The following is a 23,409-nucleotide window of genomic DNA, read 5'->3' on the forward strand; positions in this document are numbered from 1 at the left end:
CATGACATTACGTAAAGATTATAATTTAAAAATATCTAGTGAAAATCAATTGAAAAAATTCTTAACATTCAACTGAAAGGTTCGATAGTGAAAATCGTTGTCATTTATCAGATACACCCATGGACGAGTTGAACGATCTGTAATATTAATCGTGAAAGGGAAATTGATGGTCAGAGCACGCATGGTGGCAATAGGCAATAAAAAAAATAAATAAATAAAATGAATCGTTGATTGCAGAAGGTAGACTTTTTTTTAATCATATCTACTAACAGGACGAATACTTTGAAGACTTTTTCTTCATGGCAGATAACGAAAAAAAATGCAACGTAATCACGCCGTTCCAGCCAGTTCCAACCGAACTGATTGCAATATGAACCGTCTGTCGGCCGCCATCGAAAATGCTCAACCGGCACACGCTTTGTGCGGTTGTCATCGTCGGACAGGTCAACTCACTCGCTTTTTTCGCAGTCCCACAGTTACGGCCAGAAGGGTCGTCAGTCGTGTTATCGAATGGAGTTTAAAAAACCCCGCAAAGTGTGGGTGCTCATCGGAGTGGAACTTTGAACAAAAAAAATAAAGCACCATTTTTTGAAGGGGTCCCAGGTGTCGCGGGTCACGGATTGCATGCAGTCTTGACGGACTGACAGAAGCGGAAAACGAGGGGAACAAGAGTAAACCTTTTCAAGTTGGATGATAATAGGTTAACTGTACAAATACCCAGGCATATGAGTTCATTGAAATGCACAACAAATCGACTCAAGTGGCCTGTCCTCAACCTTAGGTTCTGGGATATGGATTTGTCTTCAGATGATTCTTGGTTTGCTTGTTCGTAGACATATTTGTCCTATATTGTTTAGCTTTTCTGACTTCGGATCATAAAATAACTAAAATATTTATTTTTCTGAATTTGATTGGAACCAAATCTATTTAAAAATTCGATTTTTTTTATATGCGCAACTGTTCCAAAATTTGCACTGCAAAAGAATGATAAAAACTTGATGCGCCAATAATTTCCTAACAAAAACCCTGATTTTAATTTTATTTTACATAAGAATAATCGACTAAGAAACAATCCCTTGATTATTTATCATAATTTGTTCTCGTTATCTCCGCCCTTATGAATGATAATCTGTAGTGACCCGAATATTAGGAAAAAAAATTAATAATAAGAGCAGTATCAACATAATTCGCAATATGAACAGTTCATGGGAAGGGCAGTTTTGTTACCACGGTCGAGACATCGTGCTTCGGTAGAACTGTCTATAATTCATAAAAAAAAGTTCTATGCAGAGTAGTCCAAATTGAACTGCTTAATGTAAACTCGGCAGTTCAATTTGAACTGCTAAGCAGACGTAAAGTTTATGCTATTTGCAGAACAATACATTGTTTTCGCTTTCATCTTTGGATTGGAGATTTGGTGTCTTCGAAAGATTAGTTGCATCCAATAAACTGCTTTTTTTGTTATAGTGGTTTTAGGGTGACCCTAAATGAGCCATAATAAAAAAAATATTCAGAAATCTGGACGAGATAGAACAATACTTTCTTCAGCAAAATTTTAGAATAATCAATGCTAAACAACTTTACCGAAGGTGCTTTAAATGTATCACAAGCCGTTCTCATTTTAGAACGATTACCATTACCTAATCATATGCATATTTCCCGAATGGACTTGATGAGTAGGATCAGGAAACCAATGTTTGGGGTTGTTGTCATTTCTGGTTTATTGAGTTGATGCTGGAAAAAGATAATTGGAGTCTTTTTGAAATCCACACACTTCGAAAAAACCCTGTGATTTTACATCTTATTAAATGCACATAAATAAAGCATTGCAGTTCACGCAAATTTACGTGTAAGAACATTTAATATTTCGTATAAAATTCCATGACTTGAAATTCATTGAAACCAAAAAAAATGAATACCGATTGCGACCGCCACGCGATTTGAACCAAGAATCATTGGATCACAAAGTACGTCTGTTAATCGACTGAACCACAAAGCACACATCTGCTTGGCTAGTAAAAGGTGCATTTAAATTCATACAGTCGCACCTGCTAGCAGAATGCAAGTTACATGCAGTAACATTCAAGCTAATCTAACATTAAGCCATTACAAAAGAAAATTTTCGTCATTTGATAAATTAGGTCTTTATGAATTACATCGTCTGAGGGGTTAAGTCACCTGTAATTTTTTTTTTCGGTGTGCAAGATGGCGACTTCCGGTTTATTAATATCCTATCATCAAATCCTTTCCGTAAATACCCTTATCCTAAGGGGTTTCAAGCAATATCGATAAACCGAAGAACGCCATCTTAAAATTAGAAACGACATCAAACATCATTTTCCGTAAACTTTTTTCTAGATTGCACCAGATCTCGAGGTTTCTAAGATATTTCGCATAAAAAAATTTCTTAGATTTTGGGGTTTTCTTCTATGTGAATTTCCGGAGTTACGCAGTCCCAAAGTCGATTTAAAAAAAAAGTTTTTGAGATTACACCAGATCTGGACGTTTCGTGTATTTCTACGATATTTGGCATCAACAAAACTTTCTTTAGTTATGCGATAATAAATTGTAATGCCTTACAATAGTTGTTCATGCCTAAACCAATTCACAATAGAGTAGCATATCAAACTAAGGAGTATTTTCGGTTTTTGACTAATGGCACGAATCATGCTATATCTGTCATAAAATGAACATCAAATTTACATTAATAGTGAATAAATCTTCGTTTATAATGAATACTGGGCTTCCGTGGTACGTGATAAGACCTTCGATGAAAGCAATTTTGCTTTAAGCAAATGCAACTTAACGTAAGGAAAATGAACGAAATTCAGTTTAACAGAGCTAGTGCTTCGATGTTCATACATTTCCCTCAGCAATACGACAAAGAATGATTAATCATTGTAAATTTGAAGAATATGAACGGTGTTGAATACGAAAATGTTAGCTTCAAATTTCCTGTTATTTATCATAGTTCTCTTGCTGAGAACAATGACAATTATTTTCTAACTTTTTTTTTAACTAGCGGTTATTTCGACATTGGTAACCTTAATGTCACTTCTGATTTGACAGAAACTTAGTTTTATCCTTCTGCTGAACGAAAATGGTTGTGTATACGCTTGAGGAACGCGTGAAAATAGTGCAGTTTTACTTTGAAAATCATGGTAATGCTGCGGAATGTGTTGCCAAAAAATCAGTTTCTCGGATGAGGCACATTTTCATCTCGGCGGGTATGTTAATAAGCAAAATTGTCGCATCTGGGGGACGGAAAATCCGCACGTTATCATGAAGCAGCCGATGCATCCTCAGAGAGTGACGGTTTGGTGCGGATTTTGGTCTGGCGGCATCATTGGGCCATTTTTCTTCGAAAATGAGGCAGGAGCCGCCTTCACGGTCAATGGCGAGCGCTACCGCGCCATGATTAGCGATTGGTTCTTCGCGTTACTCAAAGAGGAAGACTTGGACACCATTTGGTTCCAACAAGACGGCGCTCAGTGCCACACAGCAATTAACCGGAAGGATTGTACTTTAATATGAAACAACGTGTAAACAACAGCACTTTTTTTGCTATGGGGGCAGTAAAACAGCGGGTCTTACTTAACACTCCAAATACCAAGCCTCAAAAAAAGTTGGAACGGTAACTTGGAAGCTGTCATAGCTCAGCTGTTTTTCAACGAATCTCAATAAATTTTACACACTCGAATTTTGTGAAGTTCGTAGATTGATTCCAAAACTTTGTAGCAATATGCGTTGGAAAGCTACTGTCATGCAGTTTCAGAATCAGTGCGTGTCATTTAGCTGAAGCGTAAACAACAGCACTTTTTTTGCTATGAAAATGAACGTAACTCGTCTGAAAATCATTAAAAACAAAATCATCAGCCGACGCGTTGGGCAGTAAAACAGCGGGTCTTACTTAAGAGACAGCTAGACTCGAATCTCAATACTACATTGCAGTTACGGAATTAGGATTTCGGTGGAATTACCCTTTCGGAAAAATTACCCTTTAGGTGAAATGGTATTTTATGAAACTACTTGACAAATGATTTTCGGCAGAATGACCCGCTTCTTTTGAGCTACGGCTTAGGAACCATGTTATCTAATACAGATCTACTACGTCCGAAAGTTGTAGTAGTCCGCTTTTAATGTGGTGAATGCCACGTGCAATGCCTAGTGCATGCTGACTTTTCCCAATTCCAGAAACTCACATATTTTCAGCGGTGAAGGCCGTGTTTTTACTCGCCAGCGAATGGATAGCAATGAGTTAATCGCACTTCCTTATACCAGCAGTATTTTTTTTTTGTGGGAATATGATCATAATACGATTATCTGCAAAATCGGTGACATGAAATTAATTTTCGAAGTACTATTTGGTGAGCTGATCGGAGTTAGTAGCGAGAACTTATTTATAAAATCCTTTTGACTAGCATCAAATTTCGAAGTCCTTTTGAGACCGGAGCGGGGGAATCAGAAACGCGTTTGGCATCCGTTTATTTCAACTAAAAACCGAAATTCCACAACAATGCACCAAGTTTTTCACTCAAATTATTAGCTTGTCAATTTCCATAGCCTATTACTCCATAAGATAAATCAACAGGTTGATTCTACTTTCAACACTCCATGTTCTGGTAAGGTTTCCAAGCAAAACTGCCACGCTAACGTTGGTGGTTAATCGTTAATACTTGGGAAACAACAGTTTGCTGACATTACCAGAACGGTTTGTTGCCGGTTTTCCTTGGGCATAAATTAAATTGTAATTTTCCTTCGTCGCTCACATCCGTCTCGTATGTGCAACGAAAGACAAAAATGGAAACCACAGACGCCGGCCATAACCTTTGGAACGCTGTAATTCACTTAGCCATCCACTTAGGTGACGAAACAGAGCCAAGTGAATTATGTTTTTTTTTTCTTCTTTTGGAAGAACATTCGTAGTACTGTTCGGGATTCCACCAACTCCGGCATTCGGAGTTTGATCTGATAGCAACATAATTGCATTGTTACTAATCACGTTAACCGTATATGGCGTGAATCCAACCGATTACATAGGTTTCCTTTGGTGAGCAGTAGTTTTTTTTTCGCTTAGTGGAAGTGATGAAAACCCATTACTATTCATGCTGAATAGTACACGAAACTGGAAACAAAAAGCTTCGGCAGTCGTCAGTCGAGACTGGCAGGCAGTTTCCTCGATTGCATGATTTGCGCTGTTTACCTCGGTTAATTGTTTGTTTATAAATATTTATTATCCTAAGTACTTTTGTACTAGTCCCAACCGTACGGGCCCTTGGTTCGGGGGCTCCCTCTATCGGGAGAATGGAATGCGATCAAGCATGTGTGAATTACACACTATCTAAGGCGTTCCATCTAGTATACACACATCGATAAATATTTAATCGTCGATAATGATGCAGTCCGTCGAATTAAAAACGATTGAGTCCAAATACTTTCATCGTAAACTGGCTGACTGACTCCGAATCCAAACCCCGTTCAAAGAAACTTTCACTTTATCGGTCCATCTTAAAGAGTGCAAGTGATGGCACATTTTCCTTGGGTTACGACTAGCGAAATTGCCAGGCGGAAAACTAACTAAACCGGTTGGGTTGCTACTAGTTTCGCCATCACCATCGGTACGTTTTGCTTCGGTCGTTGGTTCCCGATCTCGGATCTCGACCGTTCGCTAAGGCTTCTTTCTCTCGATTGAAATGGTTTTTTTTTCTTTATCTTTGTTTATGCTGCGTTTTCTGCAACCGGATTAATCACATGCATCGTCATAGTAAAATTTTATGCCGATTTTCTAATTTAAGCTGATATCGTTAATGTACAATAAAATAATCAACGGACGTAGATTACGACTTTGCGTGATTCAAGCTTCCAACTACTTGCGATAATGAAAATCCACGAAGCATGGTTCGATTTATGTAATGCCACAACATGTGACTATCGATTTGAGTGATTGAAAGCCGTGACTAATGGTAATTGGCTGGCGGCCAACCTAACCTCGGACCTTCTCAACAATCGACATAAACAGAAGTTGACTTTCATATTGCATGCTAACCGCTAACTTGTTCCACTAGCCTCCACTTGGCTGCTCTATTCGCGTCCTACAGCCCCCCGTGTCCGGTAGCAGAAGAACGGAACTCGACGGAAAGCTAGATAATGGCACAGCATATCAAGTGCAAATGCAAACCCCAGAGGCAGAGAGAGAGAGAGCAAAAAAAAAAAGAAAAGGTTATTGATCCTCTGCGATTTATTCTACCGGCTTCTTCTGTTCGCAGCTTTGGAGCTAAGCTAGCATTCCAACGGATGATTTACCATCCCATATTCGGGCCGTACTTTAGCTGAAGTGAGGTTCTGCTGGAAAGAAAACCCCCAGGAGATTGTTGATTGTTGTACGAGTGAGTGCCTGCAGCCGCCGACGGGCAAATAGTGTTATTGATTTTCTGCCGGACGGCGTTCATCGTACCAACAATAGCTCGCTCGGTAGTTGGACGGAAGATTTGATTGAGTTCAGAAAATTTCAATTTCTCTCATTACCACCAACAGCCGAGGTTGCTGATTCCACGCGCATGAATAATTTTCCTCGGTATGCACTTTTAAAAATATCCTTCTAAGAATAAAGCCAAAGAAACCCTACTGCAGTGTTGCCTAGGAATAGATGATTTCATTCCATGAAACTCGCACACAAGTCAGCAAAACACGTACGTCATTTGCTAGCTAGACCTTACCGACCTCGAGTTTCACTGGAAAACATAAAACACGAGGTGGTGCTCATTTTTCTTGGACTGTGCCATGAATCGATAGTGACCACGTTTTACTGGTTGGTCAGCTGGATCCGATGATAAGTGTCACCTGGACGATAGGAGGAAAAACAAAAGCACAAATACATCAGTGTTATCAGTTGATACGAACAAGTGTGAATCACAAGTGTTCGAAAATGAAATTTTTACTTCCAAAGATGGACATTCCTCAGGCGATTGAGTGTAGCGATAATATTTGCTGTTTCTTTCCTTTGCGCACTGACCTGAATAAGCTAATTGAAGAAGGGGAGATGGTTTTTCACGTCATCGCAGAAAAACAAATTAATTTAAAGGAAGTGTTTGTCTATAATAAGGTTAATACAGCTATAACTAGAAGGAAAAATAAAGATTTCATCGAAAAGTAGTTTTTTTTTTTATCTCAAAGACATTTTTATTCAGGCCTATTTGCGTACAAGCTTTACGTGGCCGATTGAGCCGATTTTTTAAATAAATTTGTTTTTGTATTCGATCTCGTTGTCACCCTTTTTCTAGGGGGAGAGGAGCTTCCATTTCCCTCCTGCGAGGATTGAGGGGCACTTTGTTCGTGGCTCATCTCGTCGTCCATTGACGCATCGGTGACATTGTTGATTTACGTCTTCTTTTCGTTTTTCTTGTTATCCGCAGTCTTGATCTCGTTGCTAGTTACTGTAGAAGCGCCTTGTTGTACATTGGTTGCAGTTGCTGTTTGGTTAGATGGTGAAGTTGTTCACAAAACTGACATGTAACCAGTTGATTTTCATACGTAATCAGCGTTTCACACGGATGTATTCCACCTTGACCACAAACGATGTAAGATGGAATTGCTTTACGTAGTTGCATACGTACCACTCGCACGCCATTCCGGATACCGGGGGAAAAATTCCGCCATACTTCCCTTTCGATGGAAAGAACTTCACCGTACTGCGACATGTTTTCCCGAACGAACCCATCGCTGGTCTGCGGGGGAAGGTCATGCACGCGTACTTCTATTGCATTGTCCACCATGTACACAGGGATTTTATATTTAAAATTGTCATGATCAACACTATGCACCTCGTTGTTAACCGAAGCGAATGCAATTGCATCTCTTTCACGTTTGAACATAATGTACACACAGTTAGACGCCTTGTTGAATTGAATCTCACTTACATCATTAACGTTTAGATGCATTCGTTCCTTAAGCAAAATTTCAATTTCGGTTGCTGCTGGCCTAACTTTGCAGCGCTTGAAATCAATACAAATTGAATTTGGCCTTGTAGGCCAAGTTTCAGGATTTGTTAAATCGTATTTGCCCATTTCGTACACTCTATTGTTCACTACACTGTATTGTCTTTGTTTCTGTTGTCTCGACCGTAAACGATTTGGGACTGTGTCTGATGAGATGAGAGTACGAACTGATCGAAAAGTAGTTATCAATATTTATTTTCGAATAAAAGTATGAAAAAAAGTATGAAAAATTATTTGATTTGAGGTTTTCGATTTCTTTGTTAGTTTTCAATGATTATAATAATAAAAAACGTAGTTTCTATAAAACGCTCGTCCTTTGGGCTTGACATTCTTCATTTAATTCTGCACAGTTACTTTTTCCATTTTCCTGGTGGAATTTCTGCATGATTTGAGACACTGTAACTTCCTCCTTTCGAAAGTGCCGCTTGACAATCGCCCAATGCCGTTCACACCGCCTCCTTCATTTTCACAAGCTGTACATTATTGCTTGCCAACCACTGTAGAACTGGCTTGATGTAGTGAGCGAAAGCCAAATTTAACCAAAATAGAAAAGGAATATTATGTTTTCTGTACAGTGACAGCATTCTCTACACGCAGAGAGAAATAGAACACATTAGGTTCTAATATATTGAGTCTTTAAGTCAGCTTCAAACATTTGTTTGAATCAAGTAAATTTATTTTTAATTTAAAATTTGAATCAAATAGAATTTTCTTTGCGTTAAATTTAGTGTGGAAATGCATATTAGATATAAATATATTGAGATATGGATTCAAGTTTAAAGATTTCTTTGAATCAAATCTTAAATTTATTTGATTCAAATGCTTGTTACAGTATGTTAAATCTATTTGAATCAAATATGTCGTAGTACAAAGTAAAATTTAAAATTATTATCCAACAATTTTTTTTTTCAAATACATATATGAAGTAACACGATATATTGGAATTAAATACCCTTAAATTCAACTGAATCAAATATTCTGAGTCTTAGCTTCAAATTCACGGGTGATTAATAAAAATTTCCGTCCTTGAATCAAATACCAGAGAATATTGATTCTAAAATATTGCCATTAAATTAAGCATTGCTTTTAGTTGATTTTGAGATATTTAACACTACTTTTGCTAAGATCAGTGGCGTCTCGTGACAAAATTTACGGCTTGTGCACTGCTTTTGTGATATGATATTAAATACAACAGTTCGTTTTAGGTAGAACTAAACATTGAGGAATAGATGGATATTCGCTGTTTTTCAATCCAATGAAGTAGCGATATACTTTTGGAAGAAATTTTCGATTTAACTTATTTCGTATCATCGATACAATAGAAAAACTCGTCGCTCTGCACGTCGAGTAAATCTGTCAATAACTTTATCAACAAAACCACTTGGACATGGCAACTAACCCAGTGATTTGTTTTTAACTACCATGAGCATAACTGAAGCCTCTGCTGAAGGTGTGTACAAGTTCTCACAGAGCCAAACGTGAACAACAAATCTCAAAGCTGAGTTGAGTAATTCCCACCCTTCTTGAATCTGTGCACTGTATAGTTCATGTGCACTGAGAAGACTCTAAATCACCACAAATCTCCAAATAACGGAGAACGTGCCACTTGAGCCAATTAGCTCTGATTCCTGATTGACTGTCATTGACCAGCAAGTCCAAGTAGCTTAGGGTAAATTTCTGCATATTGTACTAAGATCTAAAAATATAATTGAATAGGAATAACGACGCGGTTAATTCCTTCAATTTAACCGGTTGTGCAGTGCATTTTGGTACATCATTCAAACGGAAAAATGGCCGTGTTCGTGGAAGTAATAGCTCATCACGTTTGATAACAATACTATACAATACGTGGACCGATTGGAAATAAACGGAATGATTTGCGAAAGCAACATTTATTTCGATATTAAAAATGCTAACCTCATCAGCATTTATGAGATGGATGAAATATTTTTAGATAACAACTAATGTTGATTACTTTTGTATTGCAGGGTGGCAGCGGCAGGTGAATTTCCGATTTCAATTTTCCGGTTTTCCCGGATTACTAGATAGAAAATTCCCGGTTTTTGAAAAGGCTCGAATTGCCTCTGCTCAGTTTTTTTTAACATTCAATATTTAGTTGAGAATTGTAGTATTTTTCATCCATCTCATAAATGCTGATGAAAGTATAATATAAACTAGTATTTTTCATCCATCTCATAAATGCTGATGAAAGTATTGAATATAAACACAATCGCACGAATTCCTGATTGAAGAAACAAAATTTATTTACTTTGAATCAAAAAACAATTGTATTTGATTCCAAGCGAAATGGAATTAGATCCAGATTCAAATAAAATATATTTGAATTCTTAGCACCATATATTTGAATTTATTGCTCATTTCATTTACTTCTGTAATAAAACAAAATTATTTACTTTTAAGTAAATATCAATTATATTTGAATCAATGAGAAATAAAAATATGCGCTGAGTCAACATAAAATATCTTTGAATTCCAAGCGCAATATGTTTAAATTCAAAATTATTTTTTCTGCGTGACCTCCAATCATTCTTTTTCGTGCACCATGGCATTAATTGTATCCTTCGTGAAAAAAAGAAATCGATTTCGTACCACATGTACAAATCGCTTGCCAGACCAACACATTTTCCATAACCATTTTGGTGCCAGTGGCATGTAGATCCTGGTCCACCGATCCCGTATAATACTGCAGTCTGGGTAACGCTCTTGAATCCTTCCTCGGCATAGGTTTCGTCGTCGGTCAGGACGCATCCGTTTTTGTGTGCGGTTTTAGTAGTAGAAGAATAATAGTCGCGTGATCGGATTTCGACGGGAAGATTTGAATTCTATTTTGTCGGTGTCAGTAGCATAGTGTAGTGAAGAGCTACACTTGTTACACGACTATACTTGGGGACTCGAATTTAGTATTCCAGTAGAAGGTACAATAGAATTCAATTCTTTCTTCTGATCATGCTTATATGAGTCTGCGTAGGCTAGCTTTTCCATTCTATATTTATAATTGATTCAATCTAGAATTCCTATCCATCTTTTCATTTCATGTCTTTCGCCTCTCCAAGTTAATGATTGCCGAAAACAACCAATCAAAATCAATATAGTAGGCATTATGCGGACATTTAAAACAAAATGACATATGAAATCATTCAAATTGATTCGGACAATTAACAAAAACGTGCTTCAGTGCTTGTTTCGCTTAATCATTCACGTTTCCGAAATCCAAAATATCACCAAAAATACGTTTGAACTTGACCATTGGCAGATAAAAAGACGCGTTTTGTCGATTACGTCACTTATATCATTATATCTCCGGAACCGGAAGTGTCAACTATTTGATCTCTGAATTTGATTAATTGTCTAATTACGTAACTTTTACGATTAAATCTACCTTACCGGAGATCATATGATATTCGAAATTGAACCACAATTCAATATTGATCTCGAACAAGTCTAAGCTAGTTGAAATCTCAGAGAAAGTTGAGCAGATAAAATTATAAGTGCGGTCAGTTACGTCACTTATACCATTACTTCTTCGGAACCGGAAGTAACAGCAGTTTGATCTCTCGACCTGATTCACAGTCCAATCGGTTCAGTCATCGCCGAGAAAATAAAATCGGAGAAATATCTTTTAAAGATGCACTTACACAGATACACACAGACATTTTCCGATCTCGTCAAACTGAGCCGAATGGCACTTAACACTAGGGGTCTCCGGTGCCTCGATCTAAAGCCAGTTTTTTCAGCATATCTATATTCTTTCAATAGAGAAAAGTAAAAACAGATCAAACGGTCAAAAAGTAAGAACGCCACAATATGAGGCTCGCATTTTTCTTCACGACAACGCTCGGCCACTACAATCAAATCATGTTTAATGCGACTTTTTCGCGAATTTTCAAACTTATGCGTTTTTAAGCGAATTTTCAAAATTTTTCACGTTTCATCTTCGGCTCAGTAGTGCTTGAACCGCTAAGCACACGCAAAGTTTACTCTATTTATGTAACACCTCAAAGATATTGCATTTTCTTAGCGGTTTAAGTTGAGCCGAAATCGTAACGAAATATGTGCTCATTGTACAAACTGAAAAACCTCTTTCTAATCCACCTAGTGGTATCATAATGCATCAAACCGTCTCATTATAACATACTTTTTCAATTAAGAAAATGACATAAATTTGGGCTGATATTTTCTGACAAAAATTCATTCAGATTGATTCGATTGATTTACAAAAGCGGTCTTTTGCGCTCGATTCAAAACTCAAGAGTAGCTTTCAAAACGACTCATTGCCTAAACAATGAAATCATTGTGTTAACAACGAAGCTCAAAATTTAGGGAAACTTACTTCTAGGTATAATTGGATGTTTCATGAATTGAATGTTCGAATCGAACTAGAATACATGAATCGTGAAGATCCGATGTCATCTCGAGAAAAATTCGTTTCTGGGACCAGATCTTTACGTTGCATTTCTAAGACATCTCAGGGTGTCGATTTTTTTCAAATTTTTAAGACATTTGACAAAGATTTTTCGCTTATAGAGGTTCTTCGCCTCTTCGGTCCAGAAAAACTATCTGACCCTATGTGCGGGGTTGGGAATCAAACTCAGGTGAACTGCATGAAACTCATTGACTAACCCATTACGCTATATCCGTCTCCTTGACAAAGATATATTTTTTTTAAGTTTTGCGTTTTTTTCTAATGCAAATTTTCAGTTTGCGATTTTTTCACCGATATTTTTGTGCAGCACGTACCCTCTGCATATAAAAAAAACATTTGAGTGTATTTAAATGATCGTGGATGGAAAATTCACTTTGCTCAAGGGAAATGAGCTTTTTATGAGACAGAGGTGAGGAAAAAACCTGTTTTAATCCACCTAGTGGTGTAATGATGCCTTTCTCATATCAATCATACTATCCTATATAATACTGCGGTATTCTTGAAAATAATTTTCTTCGATTCCTAAAAAGAATAACCGAAATCGGTTTGTTTGACCGTATACTGATAAAAACTATTAATTGGAGAAGATTTGAGGTCGATTTAGAAAACTTTTTACGGTTTTTCGCCCAGTGATTTTTCAGTGATGGTATACAATTTTTAACACACTTTACCTTATATTTCCGGATCCGGAAGTCAAATCCGGATGAAATTTAGGAATTACGTATGGGACCACAGGACCTTTCATTTGAACCTGAGTTTATGAAAATCGGTCGCGCCATCTATGAGAAAAGCAAGAAAACATATTTTCATTTTTTTTGCACATTTTACCTCATAACTCCGGAACCGGAAGTCGGGTGTTCGAATGTTCGAACAAAATAACGTTACACACAGACACACACACACAGACACACACACACACACACACACACACACACACACACACACACACACACACACACACACACACACACACACACACAGACACACACACACACACACACAGTCGGTTTTCACAGTCATTGCATAACCTTTCTATATGAGAAAGGCAAAACCAGTATATATTTTTTGCTGCAGTTCAAATGAAGGTAATTTTTCAGTTCATCTGCTTTTGTTATCCATTCTCTCATATTTCTAGTCAAACAACGATTATTTTTCTGTTTAAATGCATATATATATCGATTTTCGAGTTAGTATCTAAGTTCGCTAGCTATATTTTTAATAACAGATCGGCTGAAAAGTTCGTATCGTTTATATGAGAGGGCGCCACTAGAATTAAATCCATACCATTTTCAGTTAGTACCAACCTTCAAAAGATACGTGTATAAATTTGACAGCTGTCTGATTATTAGTTTGTGAGATATTGCATTTTGAGTGTAGCTACTTTTGTTATTGTGAAAAAAAATGGAAAAAAACCTGTTTTAATCCACCTAGTGGTGTAATGATGCCTTTCTCATATCAATCATACTATCTATATATATATATATATATACAGGCCCGTACCCAGGATTTCGTTTCGGGAGGGGCCCAAAGATAAAAAAATAATGTTACTGAAGACTGCTTATGTAGCTAATTCTCGGTGTGCCTTTTACGGGTCATTTTAACAGACACTTTAAACTTTTCCACTGGAACTGTTATTGTATTACATTATTGTCTAAGACCTTCTAAATAATTATATATCTGTTTTTGATTTCGGGAGGGGCCCGGGCCCCCTGGGCCCCCCCTCTGGGTACGTGACTGTATATATATAAAAATGCAAAGATCATTCTTTGCAATCGCATCACGTAAGAACGCATGGACGGATTTACATGATTCTTTTTTTGTTTGATCAGTTTTTACCCCCACCGGGTTCGAACATCAAAAAAATTAGAAAAACTTGCCGGAAAAGTGGGAAAAATCAATAAAATTATTTTGTATGGACAATGGAATTTTCCGTTGAAAAAGTCGTCTATGCTAGATCATCGATAGGTGTTTTTGGCGCATAATGAGTTGCATAAGTGTTTGGCCGTCGAAGAAAGGAATACTAGATCGTTGAAAGAATCTTTTGGCGCGCAACGAGATGTTTTGTGGAGAATTTTTATGCATATGTGATTAATTGGGTATCAAAATTATTGCTTGGTAAATAAATTAATGACAGATTGCATATGACTGTATGACCGCTGCAGGTAGAAGAAAAATTCTGATATCCAGTATAATGAAATCAGATGAATCAGAAATCAGAAAATTTTTGAATTAAGCAATGAAAATACTGTGCTTTAGAAGCGCTAAGGTCAAACTAAGAGATCTTCCTTGCATTTTACTTTCGAATGTTTTAGATTACACTAAGCGCACATAATAAGTGGCAATTAGATCAATGTTCAAGGTGATTACCATAATGGATTGAGACTGCCATTTTTTGTTTCATATTCTGTGAAGAATGTGAAAATTTGTGAGATAAATATCAAATTAAAATGTAAGCGTCGTCTCTCCAAGCAACCAAAAGTTCCACAGTACCTGAAAAATATCGACTTCATTAGAGCTTTAATGAACGCGTGGTACTTTTTAGCAACTAGAACGTACAGAAAATATTCCTAGAAAACTTTCTCGCTGCTTTAAAGCTGTACAAGGAACTTCTGCAATATTTGTTCTGTTGCGTCGGGTGAACATTCAAGTTTGAGTAATTCATTAAAAACGGACTGTTGGGAATGTTTTGTATGCTACTTGAACCAAATACTTTTTTACGAACGTTTGGTTACTTGGGCTAAAAACAAATTGTAAATATATCTTACTCTACCGAATGAACAACTCTAGAAAAGAAACTCTGCAACATTGTGTTAAGTTTATCAATCCAACATTATGGTCAAAACGCATGTATCCGGACAGAGTCACATCTGGAACGGAAAACGTGGCACCTTATATCCATTCCGTCGAAGCCGTGAGAGAAGGATCTCTGTTCAGTTAATTGACTCAAAGGATGAGATGACAACCTGTGCATTTGCTCAATTTTAATAAAAGTATTTCACATTTTCACATTATATTTTGTGATACTCCTTTTTTTGAGCTAAAGCGAGTGTGTCGCATCCCGTAATTGTAGGTTAGGTAATCAGAAAAACAATGGAGACATACGTGAAGCACTTAGTCGTTTGACAATTCTGTTGTCCAAAAACATAAATTCGAATAAAAAAATTTTGGGCGAGACGAAGCTCGATGGGTCAGCTAGTCATATATAATACTATGGTTCTTCAAAATAATTTTCTTAGATTCCTAAAAGAATAACCGAAATCGATTTGTTTGACCGTCTACTGATAAAAACTATCAATTGGAAAAGATTTGAGGTCGATTTAGAATTTTTTTTAGGTTTTTCCCCAGTTTTAGTGATGGTATACAATTTTTAACCCATTTTACCCTATATTTCCGGATCCGGAAGTCGGATCCGCATGAAATTCAGGAATTACGTATGGGACCACAGGACCTTTCATTTGAACCTAAGTTTGTGAAAATCGGTCGCGCCATCTATGAGAAAAGTTAGAACACATATTTTAATTGTTTTGCGCATTTTACCCCATAACTCCGGAACCGGAAGTCGGATCCAAATAATATTCAGGAATTGTTTATGGGACTTCAAGACCTTTCATTTGAATCTAAGTTTGTGAAAATCGGTTCAGCCATCTCTGAGAAAAGTTAGTGCACTTATTTTCACCATTTTTGCACATTTTACCCCATAATTCCGGAACCGGAAGTCGGATCCAAATAAAATTCAGGAATTTTGTATGGGACCACAAGACCTTTCATTTGAATCTAAGTTTGTGAAAATCGGTTGAGCCATCTCCGAGAAAAGTTAGTGCAAAAAAAACGTTACATACACACATACGCACATACACACACACACATACACACACACACACACACACACACAGACATTTTGCGTACTCGACGAACTGAGTCGAATGGTATATGACACTCGGCCCTCCGGGCCTCGGTTCAAAAGTCGGTTTTCACATTGATTGCATAACCTTTCTATATGAGAAAGGCAAAAGGTTGCCGATGAACGAATCGTTCAATAAATAATGAAGTCGAATGTTCACAACGGAGCTCTGAATTTCAGGGAAGACACACTGGACACTCACTTCTAGATTTAAACTTTAGATCTACATGGAAATTGAACACAATGGTTTATAAGTATCTAAAAAATTGTTCAAATTAATGAAAAAATGCTTCAAATTTATATATTTTAAAAGGTCTGGAACGTTCTACTGAACGTTAAATGATGATATCAAGAGCTCAAAACAAAATAATAATAATGTTAAAAAAATTATATAAGCCGTTTCTGTCGATTTTTACTACGACATGTGTCGACCATTAAAGAATATACAGAACTAAATAGGCTTCAAATTGTTGCCTAGGCCGGTATACGAAAAATAACAATTTTAATAACAACAAGTTACATCATGTTTGAGTAAGCAGAAATACTTTTGTTTCATTCGCAACCATAAACTAGCAAAGTTTGATAACGAATGATCTTGCATAAATGAGTAGCAGAATTCCTGACTACCGCACACAACAGCAGCCGTGATAATACAAATTACAAACAATCATCACATCTTTGTCATGCTCATCCGTGCGTGCATAACTTATCTAATTATTGCTCTGGTCGAACTGGTCTTACGTTGCATTGCGTTGCGTTGCGTGGAGCAGTTCCCGCTGATGCTGCGTTCGTTACATAGCGTAGGTGTATAATAACTGCTCTCTTCGTCCGCCCCAAACCCCTCTCCCCTCTAGAAAAGTAGCTCGGTACAATGAATATGTAGTTGCACACGAAAACAAAAAATCTATTTTCCCACAAAACGACCGGTAGCGAATCATCATCACCGTTTGTGAAGGATGGGGGTGTTTACAGTGTGAACGCTTTTGGTTGTAAAACTTGTGTAAACAACGATACGGTAGTACAAGGCGGATGATCAGTTGTATGGATTTGATTGTTACTCACGTGAGTTTGAAGCTAGTCACCTTCTAAAATGATTTTTTAAGTGAGAACTGAGGACTGAGTTATGTAGTAAATAATACTTTGATTTCATTCCGTTCTTTTATTTTTATCACAACATCGATTGACTCAAAACTTGTTCAAAATCTTGTACAGTTCCTGTCTGTTGATAGCGATCAACGTCAACCCACGTCATTCAGCGGGCATCCGTCCGACACGATTCGAACAAGACATTCTGGAACAAAACCTATCTTATCATTCGTTCGTGAAGGTCTCATTTTATGTGACCGAGAATCGAATTTAGCGAAACAAAAAACAACAAACCAGCACTGAGTCGCTAACGGAGCCTCCACCAACGCCTGGCCGGAGGGATGATAAGTTATCAGACATGATGACTAAATACATGCCCAGTGTACCCCGTCGTCTCCTCGATAGTTCGAGCTGTGTTGGTTGAGTTGAAACTACTCACTTTGAGAATTCTAACCGTTCGAAATGGATTGGATTTTTTTAGCTACAATAGATCTCTGTTCAACGTGCTCAGCCACACGAGCACCATATTATGGGTACTACTTCTCGTTCCAGATCGTCGACATACCGCGTACAATTCATTTTGACGTCTCACTTCATCTTTTTCTTCTTTCGGCACTATACCGATTGCTTCTACCGGCGCTATAAATAAGCACCGGAGCCTCGACCATATGTTTCCACTTGCACTGCTCCAGCCGGAATCCGTTACAGGCAAAACACTCTCATCGGATCGTTTCGGGAGCCTGGGCAAAAAAAAAAATCCCTGGTTTTCAGGTTGAGTATAAAACCAAACGGCAGCCTCCGAGTTGAGTTCGTGGCGTTTCAAGTGGGCTCTGGTAGGGCTTTCCATTGTTCCAAACTGCTGGCAAAAAACAACTAAACAGTTTACATTAGGGCACAGAATTTCATCTGCTCTGTAAATGAGATTGAGGAATCATTTTAAATGCAAGAATAAACGCGTGTTGGAATTTTGAATCATAAGGTTGAATCCTAGGGTTTGAGATAAGGTACTGCTCGCCAGTTCCTATCCCATGCCTGGCGGTTTAAAATAGCACTACTTTCGTGGCACTATCGACGAATACGACAGTGCGAACGGGTTTGCTCGTTTTAGCCCTGTGATAGTCGATAGTAAATCCATTACTGATCTCAAATCCATATAATTTTCTATTGTACTGTTGAATCATATTTTTTTCAATCCCGTGACAGGTTTTAGACCGTGAATATCAAAATAACACTAATAGTGCTGTTGTTGTACCGTTGAAATTCCACTATATCACGTCATTACACTCTCGCAAAGTCACTATTTTCACAGTCACTATTTTTCCGAAAGTGTATCAAACGTTATAATACAGATACGTATTTCGGAATGCTATTTGCATCCTTCTTCAGTGTATCGGTTTTATAAGTTTATTGACGTTGTTATTCAGAACAATAACAAAAGAAATCGGAACTGATTTCAAACTAGGCACGCTCCACTCGAACACATGCCCGAAAAGTTAATTCGTGCGAGAAAATCGATCTCGACCCATTGTTATCCTAATGCTTTTTCGCCAAGTTCAGGTGCTTTGACGTGGGACAATACCGACCGGGGGGCGTTTCAAAAATACCACAACCCGCGAAATGCCTCTAGCTTTAATGTTTGCGAAAGTTTTTTTCCTGACCGATTTTTTATTGTATTAATGAAAAGCAAAAATTTCAAAACTGTTTTAATACCACGTTTATTCCGTAAACATTGTTTGAATAATAAAGAAATTTATTAAATTTGAAGTATTAAAGTGTACATTGTAAGGGAGATTGTTCGGTTACCGGCACCCTTTTATTTAAGCTCATAACTTCTGACTTAGTGCACCTTATGCGGACATCTATACATCAATCGAAAGCTAAAGTCGCTAGCTAACAACTGATTAAGGAACTAAGTTAATTCCTTTGATTGAACAAACTTTATTATCAATTTAGTAGTGATAAATTTTTGCCATTTTAAAAAAGGTGTTCGATTACCGGCACCCCAAGAAAAATCGCAAAAAATGGAAAAATATAAATAACGAATGCAATTGTTCAAAGGAAACCCGGAATTTATACTTTTCGGAGACGTTTCGGACAAAAGTCTTCATTGTCTGATGGTGACTTCGCCTTGGCTCTCTTGGCCGATGATTTGGTGTTGATTTGCCCGGATTTCCACGTTTTTTTCTTAGCCGGAGCATCTGCTGTATGAGCAGTTAGATGTTTGGCCAAAACTGGGTGCCGGTAACCGAAATCGGTAGACATTTTGAAAATGATAAAACAAATTTGGTTGCGATAATTTTGATAGCATCCGGTATTAAATCACGAAATAGATCGATTTCACCTCATATATATTTAATCCACTCACCTTTCCCATTGATGCTCTTCAATTTATGATGCTATAAAATAAAGTCAGAAAAAAACTTTTGTGTTAATTTCACGCAATTAAAATTTTTTTTTGAACGCAGCAAAAAAGTACAAGCGACTGATTGCTTCGGTACTCAGCACAAAAAGAATGTGCTGCTATTACACACACATGATATTTGTCGAAATGACGCTATCTGTTTTCTGTCAAAAGTTACGGTGGGGTGCAGCAGGCGAACACCTTCCCCTATCCATAAATTAAAGGCCATTTCAGAGAAATTTCCACAAATGCGGAAAGCTTCATAGTACTTCATTTTTGCCAACCGGGACAATCAAAGGGGAAGGAATATACAACGAAATACCTACATTAGCGTCTACTTCCACTTTCAAGGCCCTACACAATGGTTCAACACATTTCTGGCTGGATTTAGCCTCGTGCCATTACTCCAAAGATGTTTTATAGAGAAAAACTTCAATCCCCCGTAGTGAAGCAGGCACTTTGAAAACAAGAAGTAATTCAGAGGAAGGTAAAAAGGATTTCCGCGCAAAAAATTATAAAGTACACTGAAGTCTTTTTACTCGGTTTTTAAACGCCGCTTTTTTACGTGGATTCCTGAAGTTATACGGTTTTTTTACACAAATTTCCAGTTATCCGGTTTTCATGTTTTGTCTTAGAAATGCATGAAACGTCGAGTATTCTCTGGAAATTTTTTAAAGTCAACTTCCATTTTCGATTATTAAAAAAAACTTTTCTTAGATTACACTAGATCTCGACGTTTCATGCATTTCTAAGACATTTGGCATAAAAAAAACGTTGATTATATACTTCCAAGGTTCTACGTTTTTCTGGTTGGATTAAGCCTCGTGCCATTAATCGGAAGATTTTTTGTAGAGAAAAACTTCAATCCTCCGATCGCACCGGAACTACGGCCAATTGAAAAGTACTGGGCCAACATGAAGCACGCACTTTGAAAACAGAAAGTAATTCAAAGGAAAAAAATATGGATTTCCATGCAAAAAATTACAAATTACATTGAGGTCTTTTTACGCGGTTTTTTGTGCGGTATTTTTACGCGGATTTCCGAAGCTACGCGGTTTTTTTTCGCGAATTTCCAAAGTTATCCGGTTTTCTAGTTTTGTCATAGAAATGCATGAAACGTCGAGATCAGGTATTATCCCGAAATTGTTTTAAGTCACCTCTCTAACACATCGATTTCCGATTAAAAAAAAACTTTTTAAGATTCTACCAGATCTCCACGTTTCATGCGTTTCCAAGACATTTGGCCTAAAAAAATTTCATTATAAACTTCCAAGGTTCTACGCTTTTCTGGCCGGCTTTAGCTTCATGCCATTACTCGAAAGGTGTTTATAGAGAAAGACTTCAATCTCCCGAACCCACCGAAATGACGGCCAATTGAAAAGTACTGGGCCATCATGAAGCAAGTACATTGAAAACAGAAAGTAATTCAGAGGAAGACTAAAATGAATTTCTACGCGAAAAACTATAAAGTACACTGAGTTCTTTTTTACGCCGTTTTAAAGCGATTATTTTTGCGCGGATTTCCGAAGTTATGTGGTTTTCTTGTTTTGTTTTAGGGATGCATGAAACGTACAGATCTTGTATTATTCCGATTTTTTTTGTTTTGTCAACTCTCCAATACTTCGATTTTTTTTTAAATTAACTTTTTTAGATTTAGACCAGATATCTAAGACATTGGGCACCAAAACAAAATTTTTCGATTACATGCTGCCAAGGTCCTACACAATAGCTCTACATTTTTCTGGCTGGATTTAGCCTCGTGCCATTACTTATAGCCTTTAGCCTCGTTTTATAGAGAAAGCACTACAACCGGAACTAGGGCCAATTGAAAAGTACTGGGCCAACATGAAGCAGGCACTTTGAAAATAGAAAGTAATTCAAATGAAGAAAAGTATGGATTTCCATGCAAAAAATTATAAATTACATTGAGGTCTTTTTACGTAGTTTTTTTGTGCGGTATTTTCACGCGGATTCCCGAAGCTACGCGGTTTTTCTATGCGAATTTCCAAAGTTATCCGGTTTTCTTGTTTTGTCATAGAAATGCATGAAACGTCGAGATCTGGTATTATCCCGAAATTTTTTTAACTCACCTCTTCAACACATCGATTTCCGATTAAAAAAAAAACTAGTTGACTATTAGCTACTAAGCATCAAAGAAATTGCAAAGGTGTATTTATCAGGCAAATGTATTTGGTATTTTCCGTTTACTAAGTGAACATGAAAAAATATCTAATGTAGCTTCGCCACATCGTTTTGGTTCGTGTGCTGTCCGACCGTTCGGAGCTAACTAAAGCAAAGAAACCTAGCTTTGAGCAGGCCAGGCAAACAATGCGGTTACAGGTTCGTATGTAGAAGGTCCCCGCTTCCGACGGCGAGTCGACCCTTTCGACCCGAAATGACCTATTCGGCGAAATGACCAGTTCCCATTTCCGACGTTACGCGATTTTGTTGTTTTGTCTTAAAAATGCATGAAACGTCGAATTCTTGTATTATACCGACATTTTTTTAACACTAATATTACACCAGATGTCGACGTTTCATGCATTTCTAAGACATTTGGTATCAACAATTTTTTTTTTCGATTATATACTTTCAAGGTCTTACACAATGGTTCTACACTTTTCTGGTGAGATTTAGCTTCGGGCCATTACTCGAAAGGTGTTTTATGGAGGAAACCTTGAACGCTCGAACGCACCGTAGCTACGGTCATTTGAAAAGTACTGGACCATCATGAAGCAGGCACTTTGAAAACAGAAAGTAATTCAGAGGAAAAAAATAGATTTCCAAGCATCCATGCAAAAAATTATAGTTTACACTGAGGTTTTTTTTACGCGGTTTTTATGCGGTTTTTTACGCGGCATTTTTTACGCGGATTTCCGAAGTTATGCGACTTTCTTACGTGGATTTCTGAAGTAACATGGATTTCCGAAGTTACACAGCTTTCTAAAATTCCGAAGTTACACAGATTTCTGAAATTTATAACATTTGGTATTTACAAAACAAAATCGATTTCGGAAATCTCAAAGACCAAGAGTCGACTTTTTCCAATTTTTTTCTGAAATTACACCAGATCTGGACTTTTCATACATTTCTAAGATATTTGGCATCATACATTTTTTTTTCTTATGTTTTGCGGTTTTTTCCGTGCGAATTTCTGAAGGTACGCGATCCCAAAATCGTTTTTTTTTTCAATAATATTTTTAGTACACCATATTGCATATTGCATATATATTTTTTTTAGTATAATGCGTTTCTAACCCATTCGGCATAAACAAAATTTCAATTATGGAATTTTTTAGAATACACCAAATCTGGACGTTTCATGAATTTCTAAGACATTTGACATCATAAAAAAATTGACATCCAAAATAAAATCTTCAGTTTTGCGACAACCGTTAGATATGACCAAAGTACTTACCTACTTTTGAAAAGTGACAGCGTTACACCTGATCTGAAAATACAAAAAGAAAAACATTCATCAAAATCACATTAAAAATAAAAACGGTAGAGTTATAATTTTCATTTAGTGGGGTTTGGTTGAAATATATTATTCATAAACTTGCATCAATTTCCAATCGGGTTA

The 23,409-nt window shown here is 37.1% G+C and overlaps 1 protein-coding gene across 6 annotated transcripts in view; it reads right to left on the reverse strand.

The window, feature by feature from the left end:
- Positions 1–23,409, reverse strand: part of LOC131425593 (myosin heavy chain 95F) — a 96,301-nt gene that overhangs the window by 31,940 nt on the left and 40,952 nt on the right. For 3 of the 6 annotated variants that reach the window (XM_058587608.1, XM_058587603.1, XM_058587604.1), the window contains exon 3: positions 23,245–23,277. The gene's annotated coding sequence lies outside the window, so the exon portion shown is untranslated. Of the gene's footprint in view, positions 1–13,109; positions 13,224–19,790; positions 19,822–23,244; positions 23,278–23,409 lie in introns of those variants that run through there. The other 3 variants (XM_058587606.1, XM_058587605.1, XM_058587607.1) reach the window with 3 other exon arrangements.

Source organism: Malaya genurostris, chromosome 1, assembly GCF_030247185.1.
Source record: "Malaya genurostris strain Urasoe2022 chromosome 1, Malgen_1.1, whole genome shotgun sequence".
Lineage (NCBI taxonomy): Eukaryota > Metazoa > Arthropoda > Insecta > Diptera > Culicidae > Malaya > Malaya genurostris.